Below are 18,830 nucleotides of genomic sequence, written 5' to 3'. Positions count from 1 at the left end.
CTCAACTGGCAACCTTGGAGTTTTGAGCCTATGTTCTCAGTGTCCCAGGCCAATATTCTTTCCACTGCATCCCCACTGGTCAGGACATGAAAGCATATCTTAATACTTTATATCTTAATATACAACCTTACTTCTTAGCAGTGGAATCTCTTCCTCTAATGATCTTGACTAGAGACTGGCACTATTCAACAGAACTTTCTGTGGAAGCCACTAGTCATACATGGCTACTGAGCACTTGAAGTAGGGCTTTTGAGACTGAAAAGCCAAATTTTTAGTTTATTTTTAGTTAATTTAAACTTGAGTGACTACATGTGGTTTGTGGCTATTGAACTGATGCATCCACAATTTCCCTTGCTTTGAGTTATATTTTAAGCAAAGAAACTGCTGAAAATGATTAATGGATTGGTGAAGCCAGTTCCAGCTATCTGAAGCTATCTCTTTGATAGGTAGAGTGAAAATTGCAGAAAGATCAAAACATCCCCCCCCCTTTGCCCTTGCATTAAGAATATACTCCAATACATTGATTTTAAATGTATCATACTAGAATATTTCAGAATCTTAAAACATAGAAAGTTGAAATACAGATTTGTCTCTTTTGATAGCAGCCCTCAGAAGCCATAGGTCCTGTGTAGCTGATTTGTTCCTTGTCCATCCACACCAGGGCTGACCTTGACCTTGTGCTATTGTTTCAATGGCCCCACTGATTTCCAGGCACATTCACTCATTTCTCATGAACAACAAGGCCTCTTCCTGTATCTCAGGTGGTCACTGAAATTACCGGGCTCTGCCTACAGGTGGCACAGTGTGAGCGTGGCTGTATATCCTAAGGCCCTTTCTAGTCCTATCTTCTTGCATTCTTTGTAAAACTATAAACGGCTTAAACAAGCACCTTTTGCCTGTGGCCTAATTGTCATGTATTCTATCAACAGCCCTCAGAACCAGGGCAGATATTAGCAAGGTGACACTGCTTATTTTCTAACTCTTCACTACAAGCTCAAGATTTGCAACAGCTGGTGAGGGAAGAAAGCGATTTTGGCTTTCATATGTTTATCAGGGAACCTGCCTTTAAAGACTGCTTTCAGATTTAGGAAAGAATTCCAAAAACATCCAAGATTTTCACTGAGACCACATTGATTACACACACACACACACACACACACACACACACACGTACAATACACACACACACGCATGTACAATACACACACACAAACACACAATGCTGTGCTAGATGTTATAATTTTCTGAGCAAGTGGATTTTCTAATATATGACTTATTTAATGGAAGGATCTCCTTGACTCTGCTCAGAGCCTAGATTAATGCTTGACAGAAAACAGGAAACACATAAGTGGCTCCAATTATTTTCCAAAGGTGAAAAGCCAAGGACTGATTGTATATAGTTCAGGGCAGGTGATTATGGGTAAGATACCACCACCTGGAAAATTTTTGTCCCTCTTGTGGGTTCGGAGAATTTTGGTACCATTTAGATTTAGGATTAAATTTTGATTCCACAACTACTAGTTGTGTGATTTTTGGCAATTATTTTTAACTTCTTGGTTTACTTATCTATAAAATGTGGGTAATAATAGCTCCTGCTTCACAGAATCATTATATGATTTGTGTGATAATGTAATTTGATGTGGTTACTATTGTCCTTGCAACAGAGAATGTGTTTATAAATGGCATTATCATTTTATTATTTCAAGTAAGTAAACAAATACATCTTCATTCTTTTCATTAAAAAGCATTTAAAGTTCACATTTAACACATACTCTTATTCTAAGCATACATAATTGCTGATATAATCCTATAAAAATATGAAAAATAGATATGAACTGCATTATGCTATAATTCAAATTAGGTTTTGTTGAGGTAGAAAATGTTGGGGGGTGCTTCCTTAAAAAATCATTTCACAGGGAGAAAGTCAAGGCTCTAGCGTGAAAGGAGAATTGGCTCTTTTGAAGGAAGACAAATCAAGTCAAATGCACTGTTAAGTACTAAGAATACAGTAGTCCCCCTTTGTATGTGGTTTCACTTTCTATGGTTTTAGTTACCATGGTCAAGTGTGGACAGAAAATATTAAATGGAAAATTTCTGAAATACTATTTAGTCATAAAAAAAAGAGAAGGAAATCTTACCTTTTGAGATAGCCTGGATAGACCTGGAGCTTATTAATGCTAAGTGAAATATGCCAGTCAGAAAAAGACAAGTACCAAATGATTTCACTTACATTTGGAATCTAATGAACAATAAAATAACAAACAAAATAGAAACAGACTCATAGATACACAGAATAGACTGACAGCTGTCGGGGGGGGGGGGGAAGGGGGTTGGGGGCTTGGTACAAAAGGTGAAGCAATAAAGCAAAGAAAACAAAACTTATAGAGACAGACAATAGTGTGGGGATTTCAGGAGAAAAAGGGGGTGAGAGGAGGTTTTGGAATGTTGGGGGGACAAATGGTGATGGAGGGCCACTTGACGTCAAGAATTGTACATACAATGAAATATACAGAAGATGTACTGTAGAATTGTGCATCTGAAACCTGTATACTGTAATTTTATTAACCAATGTCACACCAAGAAATTCAATAAAGAATACAATGCATGCCATTTGGAGTAGCATAGAGAAATCTCACGCTGTCCCACTCCATCCCACTCAGGACATAAATCTTCTCTTTGTCCAGCTGTATCCACACCGTACATACTCCCCACCCATTTTCATTTAGTAGGTGTCTAGATTATCAGACTGACTTGTGGTATCACAGTGCTTGTGTCCAATTAACACTTATCTTTTTTTTTTTTTTTGTATTTTTCTGAAGCTAGAAACGGGGAGAGACAGTCAGACAGACTCCCGCATGCACCGGACCGGGATCCACCAGGCACGCCCACCAGGGGGCGACGCTCTGCCCACCAGGGGGCGATGCTCTGCCCCTCCGGGGCGTCGCTCTGCTGCTACCAGAGCCATTCTAGCGCCTGGGGCAGAGGCCAAGGAGCCATCCCCAGCGCCTGGGCCATCTTTGCTCCAATGGAGCCTCGGCTGCGGGAGGGAAAGAGAGAGACAGAGAGGAAGGAGAGGGGAGGGGTGGAGAAGCAAATGGGCGCTTCTCCTATGTGCCCTGGCCGGGAATCGAATCCGGGACTTCTGCACGCCAGGCCGACGCTCTACCACTGAGCCAACCGGCCAGGGCCAATTAACACTTATTTTATTTAATAATGCACCCAAAGTGCAAGAGTAGTGGTGCTGGCAAATTCGAATGTGCCCAAGAGAAGCCATAAAGTTCTTTTCAAAAGTGGTAATGTAAAAGTTCTCAACTTATTATGGAAAAAAGTAAAAGCATTGCTGAGGTTGCTAAAGATCTGTGGTAAAAACAGATCTTCTACCTGCAAAATTGTAAGAAGGAAAAAGAAATTCATGCTAGTTTGCTAGTTATTATTGTTAATCTCTCAAAGTGCCTAATTTATAAATCACACTTTATCACACACACACACACACACACACACACACACACACACATAATATATATAGGGTTTGGTACTATCTATGGTTTTAGGCACCCATGGGGCTGGGGATGGAAAATATCCCCATGGATAAAGAGGCAACTACTGTATGTAATAATTTATTCTCCCTGGAATATTAATAATATCCAGCTTAACTGAATAAGGACATGCAAAAATTTGAATTTATATATCTAAATAAAGGGAGAGAAAAACCTGCCAAAAAGAGAAATGTATGTCACACTGGGTCCTACAAAGTGGAGGCAACTCTCTCCTAGGACCTGGAGAACTATGGAAAAGAATCAGCACAAAATGTCAAAGTAGGTTGAGGGTCCATCTTGGATGTTCGGTGAGTAAATGAAACTGAAGATTCAGAAATTTAGCTCAGGAGGCTCCAAAATAAATGTTGGTTAAATGAAAAATTTTGAGTTGCCCATTACTAGACTAATATTAATAAAATGTACCACACCTCTCTCAAGCAATGGTTTAAATTAAGGTTTATTTCTTCTCATATAAATGATGTCTTGAGAAAGTATCCATGAGTGCTTTAGCAGCCCTATGAAGTTAGCATCCGGTTTCCTTCCAGCTCTCTGTTCCACCTAAGAAGTAGCTTCTGTCCTCATGGGCCAAGACAGCAGCTAGAATGCCAGCCATCACAACCATGTTCCAGACAGTAAGATGGAAAAAAGGGAGGAGAGGCAAAGAGTACATGCCAGCTGTCCTTAAAGGAAATTTCCTGGAATCTGTCACACAACAGTTCAGCTTACATTTCACTAGCCAGAAACTATGGCCCATGTCCATGATTAGCTCTAGGGAGGCTAGACAGTGGAATTTCATTTTTAAAGAATAAGAGGAGAATGGATATTAGGCTAGGCAACTAGCAAGCTCTACTAACACCTGTTCACTCTAATACTATATCCTCATTGAATCTAGACTTTCCTGTAGGGAATCACCGCTCTAATTCATGTTGTATGGCAGCCTTGAAATTTGGGCAAGATTTACTTCACTTTATGCTCCAGATCAAGAGTGGAGAAGTCTGACATCTCTGCTCTTTCCAAGCACTTGTGTTCACCATTTTTTTTCTGCAAAAGAATGGAAATATAATAATTGATGAAAGAACTCATTCTACTGCCGAGGCAGTAAAATATGCACACTATAACATGTTTATTAAATACATATATAATATTCAATCCATATATCTTTGAGATATATTATATATATCATATATATTATGGTCACGGGGCCAATATGACATTGTTCCCCTTCTTCCTCTTATTCAAATGGGATTTTAAAAATTGCAGTTGTCTTGTTCTCTCTCCACCATTGTGTATTGAGTATATTGATGGAGGTTACTTTACTACTTAGCTGTGTATCACTGGGCTATGAGGGGTTAAATGCAAGTTTTGTTGGGATAGTCTGACCATCAGCCATAGTTCCTAGGCTTGGAGCTGGATGTAGTAACTACATGAGGTGTTGTGTTCCATTGGGCAAGCTCGTTTACACAGGTGTGGACAATTCTGAAAGTACATGTATGGGAAGGTGAACATGGATGAATGTTGGTAGCCAAAGGGGTAGACTGAGGAGAACATTCATTGGTTGCCAACAGAGCGCTCAGCCCCCTTTTTGTTCTTCCTAACACTCTCTAGATTTCTAGCTGGGGAACTACCCCTCTACCATTGTGTTACAGCTGTACGAATGAGGCAGGTTGATATTAGACAGCTTAGATAATCTAATGCCCCTTGGCACAGTGGTTGGATTAGATAACCCAAACCTAAGTTATTCAGTGCACTTGTCAGTTCCCTAGCATCGGGCTCAGGGGTGGTCTAATCAGCAGAATGCTCATAATCCTCACTCAGTGATTTTGACATGAAGTCAAATTTCCTACCTCTCTTTCTCCTTCTCCCCTGCCACTCCTCCTCACCATGTCCTGGATATGAACAAGGAAGCTGGAACCTAAATTGCTACTGACAGCCATCTTTCAACCTGGAGAGGAATCAAAGAAACCATCTGAGGTGCAGGTAAGAATAAGTCTGAGAGAAGCAGAGCCAGAGTCCTGATCAAACCATACCTGAAGCCCACATTGCTTCTGGCCTTTGCACTGAGTCAACCAACAAATTCTTTTTATTGTTCCTCAGTTTGACTTGGTTAGTCTGATACTTGCAGCTGAAATTGATATATTAACGGATGAGGAAATCAACCAGTTATTACACAGAAGCTTGAGTTCAGGTTGAAATCAGGGGTTTAAACTAGATATAAGGCCCAGAGCATGGAAATGATCCAGTGCTCCTGGAAGGAGAAGCTCTACTCTAAACAGCATTTTTTAATGTAACAGAATTAAAAAATAGTCTTCCAGGGATTGGTCAACAGATCTGAAAGTTCAAAGTATGGCTGTGTTGCAAACTACCGAGTGAGCCAGTGGGAAGCAGAGATTTCCATAGAAAAGTCTTGCATTTGGATTCATTCTCATGCTATGGATACTAGTTCAAAAGCCTTCAGAGCAGATGGTAGGAGAATAAACAAAGAGTAAAAGAAGAGATGCTCAATCAAAAATCCTCAGTTATCCTCAGGAAAAAAAACTATTAAACATTATGGTTAAGAGTACAGACTTGGTGATCAGGCCTGGTTTTAAATGCTGGCTCTGCCACTGACTAACTAACATGTTGAGCCTTATTTCCTTATTTGTAAAATGAAGGAAAGATACTAACAATTTCTTTAAAGGTAGTTGTAATTGTTAAATGAGATAAGCTCTTTAGAGACAAATGAGGCTTGTACTTATTGGTAGAACTTTTGATAGGCTGTTTAAAAGTTGGGTGGGCTGCAAAATTTTGTGACTATCAGGAAGGCTGACCTGATATATAATGGTCATGTGGTTCAACTTTGAGATTTTCTTGAAATTTTTGTAACTCTCTTGCCAAGCTTTGGTCAGAAGAGAAGCCATCCTTAGTAAGAGTAGTTTGTAATTTACACTTGACGCAAAGTTAGAGTAGTTATTTTATTGGAGTCACGCTTGAATTCTCTGGCGAGAAAATGAAAGCCAGTACTGAAATCTCAGTGCCTCACACATAGTGGGTCAATAAATGCTAACTGAAGTCCAGGGGCGATCAGTTGATTGTTTTCCACCAGACAGGAAGATCAAAGGATGCTTTGGAAAGGGCACTGAGATTTACAAACACTTCAGACTTTCTTATTGTTTCTACATTTTAAGACCTTTGGGCACACGATTCATTTATGTTCTGGAATGAGGCCTGTAAACTGACTATGAAAAAGATAAATAAGTTGGCTATAGCTTACTTACCTCCTTTAGGAATGGTTCTGCTCCTAGGACTGATCTCAAAATTTCTCAGCACTCAGGAGGGCGGATGGTTAGTGGAAAGTTTCCCCGTTGTTGTTAGTTCACTCTGTGGCCTAAGGCAAGCCATTTAACCTCTTGGTGTCTGGATTTCCTCATCTGTGAGCCAGGGATAATAATACTCCCCTACCTCACAGGTGTGTTGGGGGCATTAATTAATGTTTGTCTAGTGCTCGGGGATCTGTGATGAAAGGCAAGCATCATTATTGTCGGTTTGCTGCAGGCAAGACTAGATTATAGTCCTCCAGATGGGTTGCATATGGGAAGTGGTTTTAGCAAAAGATTTTCCCAAATGAAATGCAGGCTTTAAGGTTTGGGGCCACTTCAAAAGAAAAGGTGCCAGTGGAACTTCATCCTCTCCTTCTTCTTGCCTTAGTTGGCTCAGGTTTTATTATCACACAGAGTTAGATACCAGCAGCCCAGCACTGGATCTTAATTTATTTGACAAGGAACATTCAGCTAGTTTGTTTCAGTCATCTCTGCTCTATGTAGATTTTTAAAGATCCCGATTAAGTCAGTGAAGTTGTTGTTGTAGAAAACTCATAATTTCTTGTGAAGGGTACTTAGTGTGTAGGGGTCATTGAGTGTGTCCATCTCACAGTAAGTGGGATAGACAAAGGCCTTGTGCTTTAACAGCACCAACTGGACAAGTCAAATAGGCAAGAGGTTTCAATCTTTTCATTTTGTTTTGTTAAACTCCCTCCCCCCCCACCCCTTTTAAAAATAGCCTTTTACACTAAAGAGCACTGGTATGTTCTTGAAAGCTTTTAAAGAGGAACATTTTGAGAAAAGACTTCTGGGCAAACAGACAACAGAAAGTCTGGATACATTAAGGCCTGGGAGGAAAGAAAAAAAAAATCTCACTTTTGAGTACTAGACAAATTCTGGTTTTCCAAAAATCAGAAAAATTGATTCAATTGCTATATTGTCACATTAAAGGGCAAAGACAACATTTCTTTCCCCATGATCAGAAGTGTGATTTCTCTTATAAATACAGAAGAAAGGGAAATGAATTATTTGATTAATATTATCATAGCAGGTAATAAGGAAACAAATAGGAAGAATTCTGGTTTTGGTTAATTTGTGCTGCAACTAATCTTCTGGGACAAACATTCTAAGGCAGAACTGCAACTGATGATAGGCTTTTAATGCATTTGATTCAGTTACAAAGCAAGCAGCAGTGTCATTCATTCAGCAAATATTTATTGAGTGTATTCTAAGAGTTGGGCATTGTTCTGGACACTGGGAAATAACTGATGAACAACACAGACAGGGTCCCTACTTCATGGCACTTGCATTTTGGTGAGGAAGACAGGAATACACAGAGAAGCAATTGCAGACACAGAGAACTAAAATTAATAATGGAATAGAGTTCTGTGGTGATTTAGTTTGGATGACTAGAGAGTTCCCTCCAGGAGCTGGCTTTAAGCTGGTAAGGACCCACAGTGGGAGCAGGTGTAAGACTTAATTTTAGAAAGTGACTTTGTTGTAATAAAGTAGTCTTCAATATGTATAGGATGGAACTGGAACTGTGGTGTCCTTCCAGTGTGGTGTTCAATTATGTTTTCTCTTCTTCTTCTTTTTTTTTTTTTTGTATTTTTCTGAAGCTGGAAACGGGGAGAGACAATCAGACAGACTCCCGCATGCGCCAGACAGGGATCCACCCGGCACGCCCACCAGGGGCGATGCTCTGCCCCTCGGGGGCGTCGCTCTGCCGAGACCAGAGCCACTCTAGCGCCTGGGGCAGAGGCGAAGGAGCCATCCCCAGCGCCTGGGCCATCTTTGCTCCAATGGAGCCTCGGCTGCGGGAGGGGAAGAGAGAGACAGAGAGGAGGGGGGGGTGGAGAAGCAAATGGGCGCTTCTCCTATGTGCCCTGGCCAGGAATCGAACCCGGGTCCCCCGCACACCAGGCCGACGCTCTACCGTTGAGCCAACTGGCCAGGGCCAATGTTTTCTCTTCTTTAGATTCTTCCATCAGCCACTGTATTATAAAGGAATGTGGATTATGTTTGAAAGCATCAAACTAGCTGGCTGGTGTTTTAGAAAGCACCAAGGACCATGCCAGGAGACCTGGTTGAGCCTGGCTCTTCCAATACCTTGCCAGGTTAGTCATACAGTCAATTTCGTTACACCTCAGTTTTCTTACCTTAAAAAGAAAAAGGAGATATCAGTGAGGTTTATTTTAGCTCTCTCTTAGGAATAATATAGAAGCATGATCAATTATTATAAACCCTTGTTTTTCAGAAATCTATAAAGATGATAAAAGAAAGTGGTAGAAATTTGAAAGGTGCTTATATCAGTAGCTCAAAAATTTGGGATGATTAGGCAGACAGCTGGGGGCACAAGTTAGATATCACGAGTATTTCTGCAACGGGCCTTGAAATTCCTTATTGTATTTTTAAAAAATTAGAGTTTTTAAACAATGAGCAGTAGAGAGTTTTCAAAATATTAGAAAAGTAAATAATCATTAGTACTATAATGTTTATGGTTTTGTTACATTCGAGTTTTCTCTGTCAGAAGCTGTCAGGAATGAATAAAATGTCTTAAAGTTTTGCAGTGAAAAATTCTACTTGCAACAAAAATTATACTGTTAAAAGTGAATTTTATCAGTAAATTTAGAAGGAATAATTTATATTCTAATATCTCAAACTCTTCATAAAGAATTAAGGATTTCCTTCAATAATAATATTATAAACACAATTTTATGAGCAAATGAAATTATGTGTCATATTACCTTCTATCATGTTCAATACTTTTTAAAACAGTTTCATTATTCATTTGAACCTTCAGAAGTAAATTGGATAGAATTTATTATTCCCACATCACCTATGAGGAAAAAGAGGTGCAGTGTTGGAGCTGGGATTTCCCTGGAATTGGAGAGCTAGTCATGTCAGCTAGAATCCAGGACCCTGAATCCAGGCTAGAGCTCTGATCTTCCAAAAATGGACACACACACACAACCTGAGTTTCTCTTCTGTGTGCCATTGTTTTGTTTGTTCTGTTTTAAATGAAGGACCCCAAAGTTTTTCCAAGCATTTCTAGAAAACTTTGAGGCTCTTGTATGAACCATGAGCTTATGAACCAATCTGGGCAGCTACGTGAATCTGCCAGTCTTAGCCTTTCTTCTGCTGTTACCCTGGTCTTTTACGTCCTGCTTCTCTGTCAGGCACAGCTGTCACTTTTGTTGACCCACAGTTCTCTATTGTTATCTGAGATCTTGGTTGTGTTTCCCTTATTTTAGACGAAATCTGGGAAAGAATGGGCCACCTCATTCTGAAAACATTTTAACATAGCATGGTGATGCAAAACTGAGACAAAAATCCTTAAACATTTTCCCCCAATGGAGTAGAGAGTTTTAAAAAATTTGATTTTAAGTATCTGATTATCTAACATCAGTTTGTAAACACTATGTTCAGTTTTATGAGGCACAAAGAACTTAAGAATTTATGTCACTCTCCAGAACTTACCTTCGACTGGGAACACAAAATATTTAGCTTTTTCAATTAGAATTCAGTCAAATGATTATATGAAATAGTGTGCTGTATTATTTTAAGATACTGTTATAAGATCTGCTAAGTAGATCTACAGGTTCAAGAGACTGAAGGGTGCAGAGTAATCTACTTGAAGGCGATGGAGAAAAGATGGAAGAAACACAAGGGAATAAGAGTTGAATTTAGAGAGAATAACCAGGCATAATTTTGTTCAAATTTTACTCTTTATTAGTAATAAATTAAAATAAGGAGGGTTTTTTTTTTGATGACTCATAAGATAGATGTTGTATGAAAGGGTACTGGAATCAACAGGCACAACTAAGACGGCCAAACATGGAAAAATGATCATAGGTGGACCATTTGTTCCACTTGCCTTTTATCTTTTACACCTGTGTTTGAATTCATCCAAACTTGCATAAATCCTTTACACAGCTGTCGAAATTGCACCTGAAAAAAGGCTGAAGTAGTCTCAGACGGGCTAACATTTCATCATTCTGAATACTTAAACTCAAACAGGTTTAAACACTTTGCCAAACCCAAGGATAACGGGCTTCCCATTGATCTTTGCTCTGTTCAAGTATTCAACTGTATGTGCCAAAATGTACCCTGAAGATTGCATTGGATAAACTCCCACGATTCTTAGCTGCATCAAAGCTCAAAAATAAGGTTTGGCGGATGGCAGGTCTCTTTTGAAATCTACATAGAAACATATACTTTGATATGTGTAATTCTATAAAGAACAGTTGGGTGCTTAGACACACCAATCTTCTGAATTTAATTTTTCTTTTCTTATAAACAAGTAGTAAAGTATAGTATATTTCTGAAAAGAGCTAATCAAGTTTCAGGAATTTTCACTAGACCATGTTCAATCTGTATTCTAATCTCCATAATTTTAACTTTTAACTTGGTATCTATTGTTAAATTTTTAAAAAATTATAAATATATACATTGACATTATAAAAAATTCACACAGTACAAAAGATATAGACTGAAAAGTACTAGTTTTCCTAAAGTCTTTCCCACAAACTCCCCTCTCTGGAAATAACTCCTTCAATATTTGATATTTATCCTTCCAGACCTTTTATAAAATGAATTTATGTGTGTGTGTAATTATAAATATTATCATAAATAATATAAACTTCGAAATGCCACTATCTTTTCCTTAAACTATTATTAACCCTATGAGTAGTCAGTTTTTTTCATGCTCGCTGACCCCCAGGAGTGAGATTTTTTCAAAAAATGGAATTAGTTCCAGTTACAGTTTTATTAACTTAAAATCATGTTTGTTTGATAACCAATTTATGAAAAGAAGAAGAACATACATTTGCCTTTTAAAATGTTGCCTTATACATTTTTAAAATGAATTGATCGTACTCTGGTCAGGAGGCGCGAGCATGTACATGAACATTCATACTACTCAAAGGGTTAATATTTAAAAATTTTGCTGATTGTGGCCTGACCTGCAGTGGCACAGTGGGTAAAGTGTCGACCTGGAACGCTGAGGTTGCTGGTTTGAAACCCCGGGCTTCTCTGGTCAAGGCACATATGGGAGTTGATGCTTTCTGCTCCTCCCCCATTCTCTCTCACTGTCTCCCCCCCTCTCTCTGTCCCCTCTCTCTAAAATGAATAAATAAAATGTAAAATAAATTAAAAAAATAAAAATTTTGCTGATTGAGTGAAAATTTACATCTCTGAGTATAGGATTTGCTCTGGATAAGGACTAGATGCATTCAAACTGTACTTCAAACTTAATTCTCCATGTTCTGCTCCTCATTCACACTACCAAAAATTGAGAGCTTAGTAAACATGGCATCATGAAGAAATTAGTCTGAAAGTTGAATGTAAAGAAAATTTAGGGCTTACTTTCATGGATAGGAAGAAAAAAAAAAAGAAAATTTCAATTAGGGGAGCTTCTGTTAGCAAAGCCATAATAATCAGAGTCCTTGGCTATGTTTTCTTAGTTCAACCAGTCTGTGGTTATGATAGAGGAAAGCTTAGGCTATCTTCATGGCTGACTCCATGATCTCTAGGCTCTCATTAGAACTGTACTCAGTTCTACATGTTAATACACTTTTCATTTAGCATGCTTCTACACTCTGCTCAAGTGTCTGCTGCTCTTCCTCAAAAGAAGATCCTTTCTAAGAGAAGAGATGGATTTCCATTGGTGCTGCAAACGAAATCATAGAGTGGGACCTTGCTTGAGCTTGATGAATTGATTTGAAAAGAACTATAGAATTTTGACTGGTGGGAGATCTTGGCTATAAGACAGTTGGCAAGCTAATGCTGAGGCAGTTGCAAATGGCACTGATGGGAAGTTGTGGGTTACTGGGTAAGAGACAAGTTCATTCTAGCGGAGTACCTGTGGTGTTGAGTAGTAAGGCTGGAAACATAAAAGGGCACTTGGGCCTGAGCCAGAAGAAATAAAGAAGATGAGAGTCATGATGACATGAAGGGTCCTTTATTCATTATGTCATCATGTGTCATTTCTAGCCTTTTGGCTTCAAGCCTACCTTTCTTTATTTCCCTGTATTTCCTTAGCCATGCTAGGGCTGCGGCTCTGCAAATGATTGGCTTCCTGTGGGATTCTGTCATTTGGGGATGCTGATGGAGAAAAAAAGACCCGCTTCTTCTTGTTTTCTGTATGCTTCCTGTTTGCTTCCTGTTCCTGCTTCCAAGGCTGGGAACGTCATCCCAACCTTGCTTTTTTACACAACTTGGAGGCAGTAGTTGGTTCCAGGAGCAGCAGTTGGATCCAGTGAGCCTTTTTCTCAACACTGACAGAATATGCTTGTTGTACTTTCAACTCTCACCACACCAGCAGTGGCCAAGAAACAACCCCTTCTCCAAGATCTGGGTTCCAGCCCCACCATGCCCATCTAATGCAGAGACACCGGCCCCAGCAAACAGTGTTCGTCCTCACAGGGCTGAGCTTTTCAGCTCTGTGCAGCTCCTCTTTCTAAGCTTTATTAATTCCAGCCTCTCTTTGTTCTTGTAGCCTTAGGGACAGTAGCTGCTTCCTTTGATTGTTTCCTCTGTGATATCTAAAGTTGTTCCCTCTTATGGGTTTTTTTGTTCTTCAATATCTAGTTAATAATTCTTGATAATATTTCTCTCCCTTTACCAGACCCTACTGACACAGGCTCTTTGAAGATGGCATTATAAATAAAGGAGCTCATGAGTTCCTGTATCATTCATTCAGGATTGACGTGAGACCTGCATTGTGTGGGGACAGAAAAACTAGAAGGAAAGGGTACATTTGACAAACTATTGGTAGGAAAGAATCAGCAGGGAAACAGAAAGAGGGAAAGGAGCAGTAGAATAGACAAGGTTTCTATCCTGCTGGGGCAGAGAGTCATGATGCCAAAGGAAATTGGGAAATTTGAGGAAAAAAATGAGTCTAGTCATGGGGAAAGGCACGTGGAGATGTCTCAAAGACATCTGGTAAAATGGAACTGAAATTCAAGTGAGAACCACAGTGGTGGCCTCCACAGTGAGAATGGGAACTATGGCCGTGTTCCCTGAGGACGTGAGGCTGTGTGGACAGGAGTTGCTGGGTGTAAAAAGTGGTTCACTGTGAAGTTCAGTGTTAGACTTCATGCCTGTGACAAATAGGGATGACTTTTTTTTATAACACCCTGCACAGGTTAGAAGGGATAAGAACTGTAAGTCCACTATTTTAACCTGAAGAAGCTATTAGTGGCTATTTTGGATTCGGTTACCATTCACACATGCACACTTTAACTCTGGCTGATTAAATCAAGCAGACCGTAAATGAACAATATTGTCTTTCATTTTTAAAGATGGAAGCCGATGAGCAAGCAACATAAACAGCAGAGCAGCAGCCTATGAAGTTAGTTGTCATCAAATAAAACATACAGCAAAGTTAATCTGACACATTTAATAATATTCACAGTCATTATGGTGCTACAGTATAGTTAGGCACAGGTGGTAAGCATTTCTTATAAAATACTGTAATTCATATTGATGAGAGTCAAATTAATGTTTTTCTTTTTCTCTTCTTAGTTCTTTATCTAAAATGGATTGGTCAGCAGTTTTTACTGCACCATGAATTAAAATTTATTTACCAAACATGTATTGAGTTTTTATTATGTTCTAAGTATTGTGCTGGGCAATGGGGGATATAAATATGACAGTCTTGGCCTTGAAGTTGAGAAGTTTACGTGTATACTTTAATCTGAATCATCCAGATGCTACAGAGTGACTCATATATGTTACTGCATAATGGTCCTGTATCCCAAAGCCTAGGCTCTCCATGATTAAAAGTATGACTTCATCAGAGAGCCTGTCCTACTTCAGTGGACAACCCTCCGACCCCATGCCTGCTTGTTTCCTGCCTTCTGTTGGGCAACAAGGGGGTTGACTCTCTGCCAGCATTTCTCATTCTAAGTTTCTAGAATGGCAAAGGTCTGCACACCAGGGAGCTCTGGTGCATGGCCTTGGACTGTCTGGCTCAGGGAAATAAGACACACGTAGATGGCATATGGAGTGGGGAACTGTACGGGGGGAAGGGCTCTTTCCTTTTGGTAACTGGCAGTCTTAGGGAAGGGAAGGTAAAGGGTAGGAGGAAGAACTCAGGCCCAGGCTGGGAAAATAAAAGGAAGGATCTTGCTGAAGAAGAGGAAATGCTTGAGCAGGAAGGTTTCTGGCCTGAGAGACATTCCTTATTCAGGGGATGAGCCCTGAGTAACAGAAGCTGGTACAGTCTCTTACCTGTGCTCTTGAGTAGGGCAGAATGTATATTTAGGAGAGAGATCAAAGAACGTTGCCCCCTTATTCTGGCCCCTAGTGAATCAGTCAGGATAAATGAAGTCATGTTGCTATAACAAACAACCCCCAGATATTGGTGGTGTAACAGAGCTCAGTTTATTTCTCCATTTTTCTGTATGTCTATCATGGGCTGGCTAGGCACTTTTCTCTCTGTCATCCCACTCAGCATGTGGGCTAACAGATCTTCTACTCTCTGGGGGCATCAATGACTTCCAAGATAAGGGGGAGGAAAGAGAAAGACAAATTTCACATTGGCTCTTAAAGATTCTGTCTGGAAATGACATAGGACACTTCACTTATGTGTTATCAGCTAAAGCAAGACACATGCCCGTGCCTTTCTTTAAGGTGGCAAAGCAACCAGAAAGAAGAGAACTAGAAGCTATAACATCTAAGCACTGTGTAATTTTCCAAAGTCGCTGGAATCAGAATCCTCTACTGTCCCTGAAATGTCTTTTTTACCTATTCGATAACATTCGAAATTTCTTTAAAGCACATCAATTTGTGTGTAATTTAGAAAGGTTTTAAAAAAATCTAATAAACTAATAACACCCTTTCTTATCAAATTACAAATCTAGCCCTTTGTGGTTTGATATCTGGGAAGGACCTTACAGGACACAAAGGGAGATGCTCTAATGCATACTGGACATCTAAAAACACAACAATATGCTTTCATGCACGTTGCCTAGTTCAACTCTCTCGGTTAAGTCAAGATAGTTTTGTGGTTAAGAACAGAGTTTTGGAGACCAGATTGCCTGGGTTTGAATTTTGGCTTTACCATTTGGTACTTCTCTGACCTTAGGTAATTCCTTAATGTCTCTGTGCCTCATCCATAAAGTTTCCTTATCCATAAAGTATAGGTAACTGCTTCAGTGTGTTGTGAGTAAGAGTCAATATCTATAAAGTGCTAAGAACAGTGACTGGCTAAAGGTAAGATTGCTACACTGTGTCCCTAAAGTCATGGTGCACTTTTGACAGGTCACAGGAAAGTAACAAAAGATGATAGAAATGTGAAATCTGCACCAAATAAAAGGAAAACTCTCCCAGTTTCATACCTATTCAGTGCAGTTCGATGTGGGCTAACGCACAGATTTTTTAGGGCTCCTTAGGTAGCTATCCCGTGTAGCCTCTACAGACTCGTCACTGACTGATGGCTTACGAGAACGGGGTTTCTCCACCAAACTGCCGGTTTCCTTCAACTGCTTATCCCACTGAGTAATGTTATTCCTATGTGGTGGTGCTTCGTTATAAATGCGCCGATATTCACATTGCACTTTGGTCATGGATTCAAATTTAGCGAGCCACAGAACACACTGAACTTTCCTCTGTACCGTCCACATCTCGACTGGCATGGCCGTGGGCTGCTCCGCTGTATACATGGTGTTACGTCACCATCTGTGTATGTGCACATGCTGCCACATCATTTTACAGAAACTGGAAGGGTTTTCCTTTTATTTGGTGCAGATTTCACATTTGTATCGTCTTTTGTTGCTTTCCTGTGACCGATCAAAAGTGCACCATGACTTTACGGACACATGTATATAAGCATTTGTTAAACATGTAAAATAAACTCTACAAAACAGCCCCTAGAAGAAACTAGGGCTTATACAAGTTAAATAACTTGCTTCGGGAAAAGAAAGAGCCAATATTTGCTTCACTTCTTTACAAAGGTCTTTTCTTTTTTCTTTCCTATATTGGGTGGGAGATAACAACATCAAAAGGAAAAAGGGGACTGAAAATGAAGGCATGAAAGACAACTTTTTCCAGCTTCTCAACATTGCTTTTATGTGTGTCCAGAAGATTTTATGTTCTGAATGGCTCTTTAGTAGAAGCTGGTCAGTGAGCAAAATTGATTGTCTTACATAATACCGTTCAGTATTATGGGAGAAAGACATTATCACTGACATTCTTTTCATTATTGAGGTATAATTGACATATAACATTGTATTAGTTTCAGGTGTACAGTGTAATGATTTGATATTTGTATATATTGCAAAATGATCACCACCATAAGTCTAGCTACCACTTGTCACAATACATAGTTAAAAAAAATTTTTTTTTCCCTTGTGCTGAAAACATTTAGATCTACTCTTTACTGGCATATTTTTGTGCCAATGACCTGCCAAGAGTATGGGGCTATTGGTCAATTCTTGACATATTTATAATCTTAGGTGAAGAAACATAATTTCTCCAAATATAAAGTATGTGGTTGAAATATAAATGACACATTTTCTCCTTGAGGGAAGAGCCCTTGTGAATATCAACAGGACAGAAGAGCAAAATAAATTTAGTATGATTCAAATGTTAGGTGTGAAAAATATTTGGGACAAAGGATGGCCTTCCCATGATAAGCTGCAAAGAGCCAAGATATATATATATATATATATGGAGGAACCATACTGCCTAGTGGTTAATGGCAGACTCTGAAGTCAAAGAAACCCAATTTGAATCCAAGTTTTATCAGTTTGTCACTCTGTGATGGTCAGTTTTCTCATGGAAACAACAGAGACCATGAAATTATAGTTGACCCCAATAGTTATTCCATTTCTCCCTCATTGTGCAACATGTGCCTTGGGTGAAACTGACCCCAGCCCCAGCTTCAGGAGTGGGCTCTGATCAGTCTTAGCTCATCTTTGTACTTCCACCCCTTGTCCCAGTGATGGTCCCAGGGATGTACAGATAACTCATGCTTCAACCTGAAGAGGTGTTTCTGTTCTTTGGTTCTGGGAAAATGTCCATGCCCTTGAATGTAAATAAGAAAGCATGTAGTCCTGGCCCTGGCCGGTTGGCTCAGCGGTAGAGCGTCGGCCTAGCGTGCGGAGGACCCGGGTTCGATTCCCGGCCAGGGCACATAGGAGAAGCGCCCATTTGCTTCTCCACCCCTCCGCCGCGCTTTCCTCTCTGTCTCTCTCTTCCCCTCCCGCAGCCAAGGCTCCATTGGAGCAAAGATGGCCCGGGCGCTGGGCATGGCTCTGTGGCCTCTGCCTCAGGCGCTAGAGTGGCTCTGGTCGCAATATGGCGACGCCCAGGATGGGCAGAGCATCGCCCCCTGGGGGGCAGAGCACCGCCCCTGGTGGGCGTGCCGGGTGGATCCCGGTCGGGCGCATGCGGGAGTCTGTCTGACTGTCTCTCCCTGTTTCCAGCTTCAGAAAAATGGAAAAAAAAAAAAAAAAAAAAAAAAAAAAAAAAAAAAAAAAAAAAAAAGAAAGCATGTAGTCCTGAGTATGGCTGGCAACATGTTGTTATTATGCTGGGAATGAACCTGATGACAGATCCAACACATGGAGGAAAACAGAGATGAAGGAATTACAGAGAAATGGATCCAGAGCCTGGATTAAGCCATGCCTGAAGCCCATATACCACTAAACTTTTCAGTTATATGAGCATTAATTTTTCTTATTTGTTAAATCAGTTAATTTTTCACCTAAACCACTTTGTATGCTTATTTCTAGGGTGGTTACGTGTGAATAAATATCTTAGCAGAGTGCCCGGTGAGTTCTAAGACAGCATCCACAATAACAGTACAATTATTGTTGCATGGTGGGGGAGAGGTGGGAGTGCTACAGATAATGACATGTAACCAAGCCCCAGGGAGAGGGTGGTGATGAGTTTTGGTGCAGAGAATAGGAATTAAAAATAGAAACAATCACTTAAAACTTCAATTTCATCCATCTCTCAGGCTAATTACTAATTAGTTTGCTATCTAATT

Source organism: Saccopteryx leptura, chromosome 6, assembly GCF_036850995.1.
Source record: "Saccopteryx leptura isolate mSacLep1 chromosome 6, mSacLep1_pri_phased_curated, whole genome shotgun sequence".
Lineage (NCBI taxonomy): Eukaryota > Metazoa > Chordata > Mammalia > Chiroptera > Emballonuridae > Saccopteryx > Saccopteryx leptura.
This window is presented reverse-complemented; position numbering follows the sequence as displayed.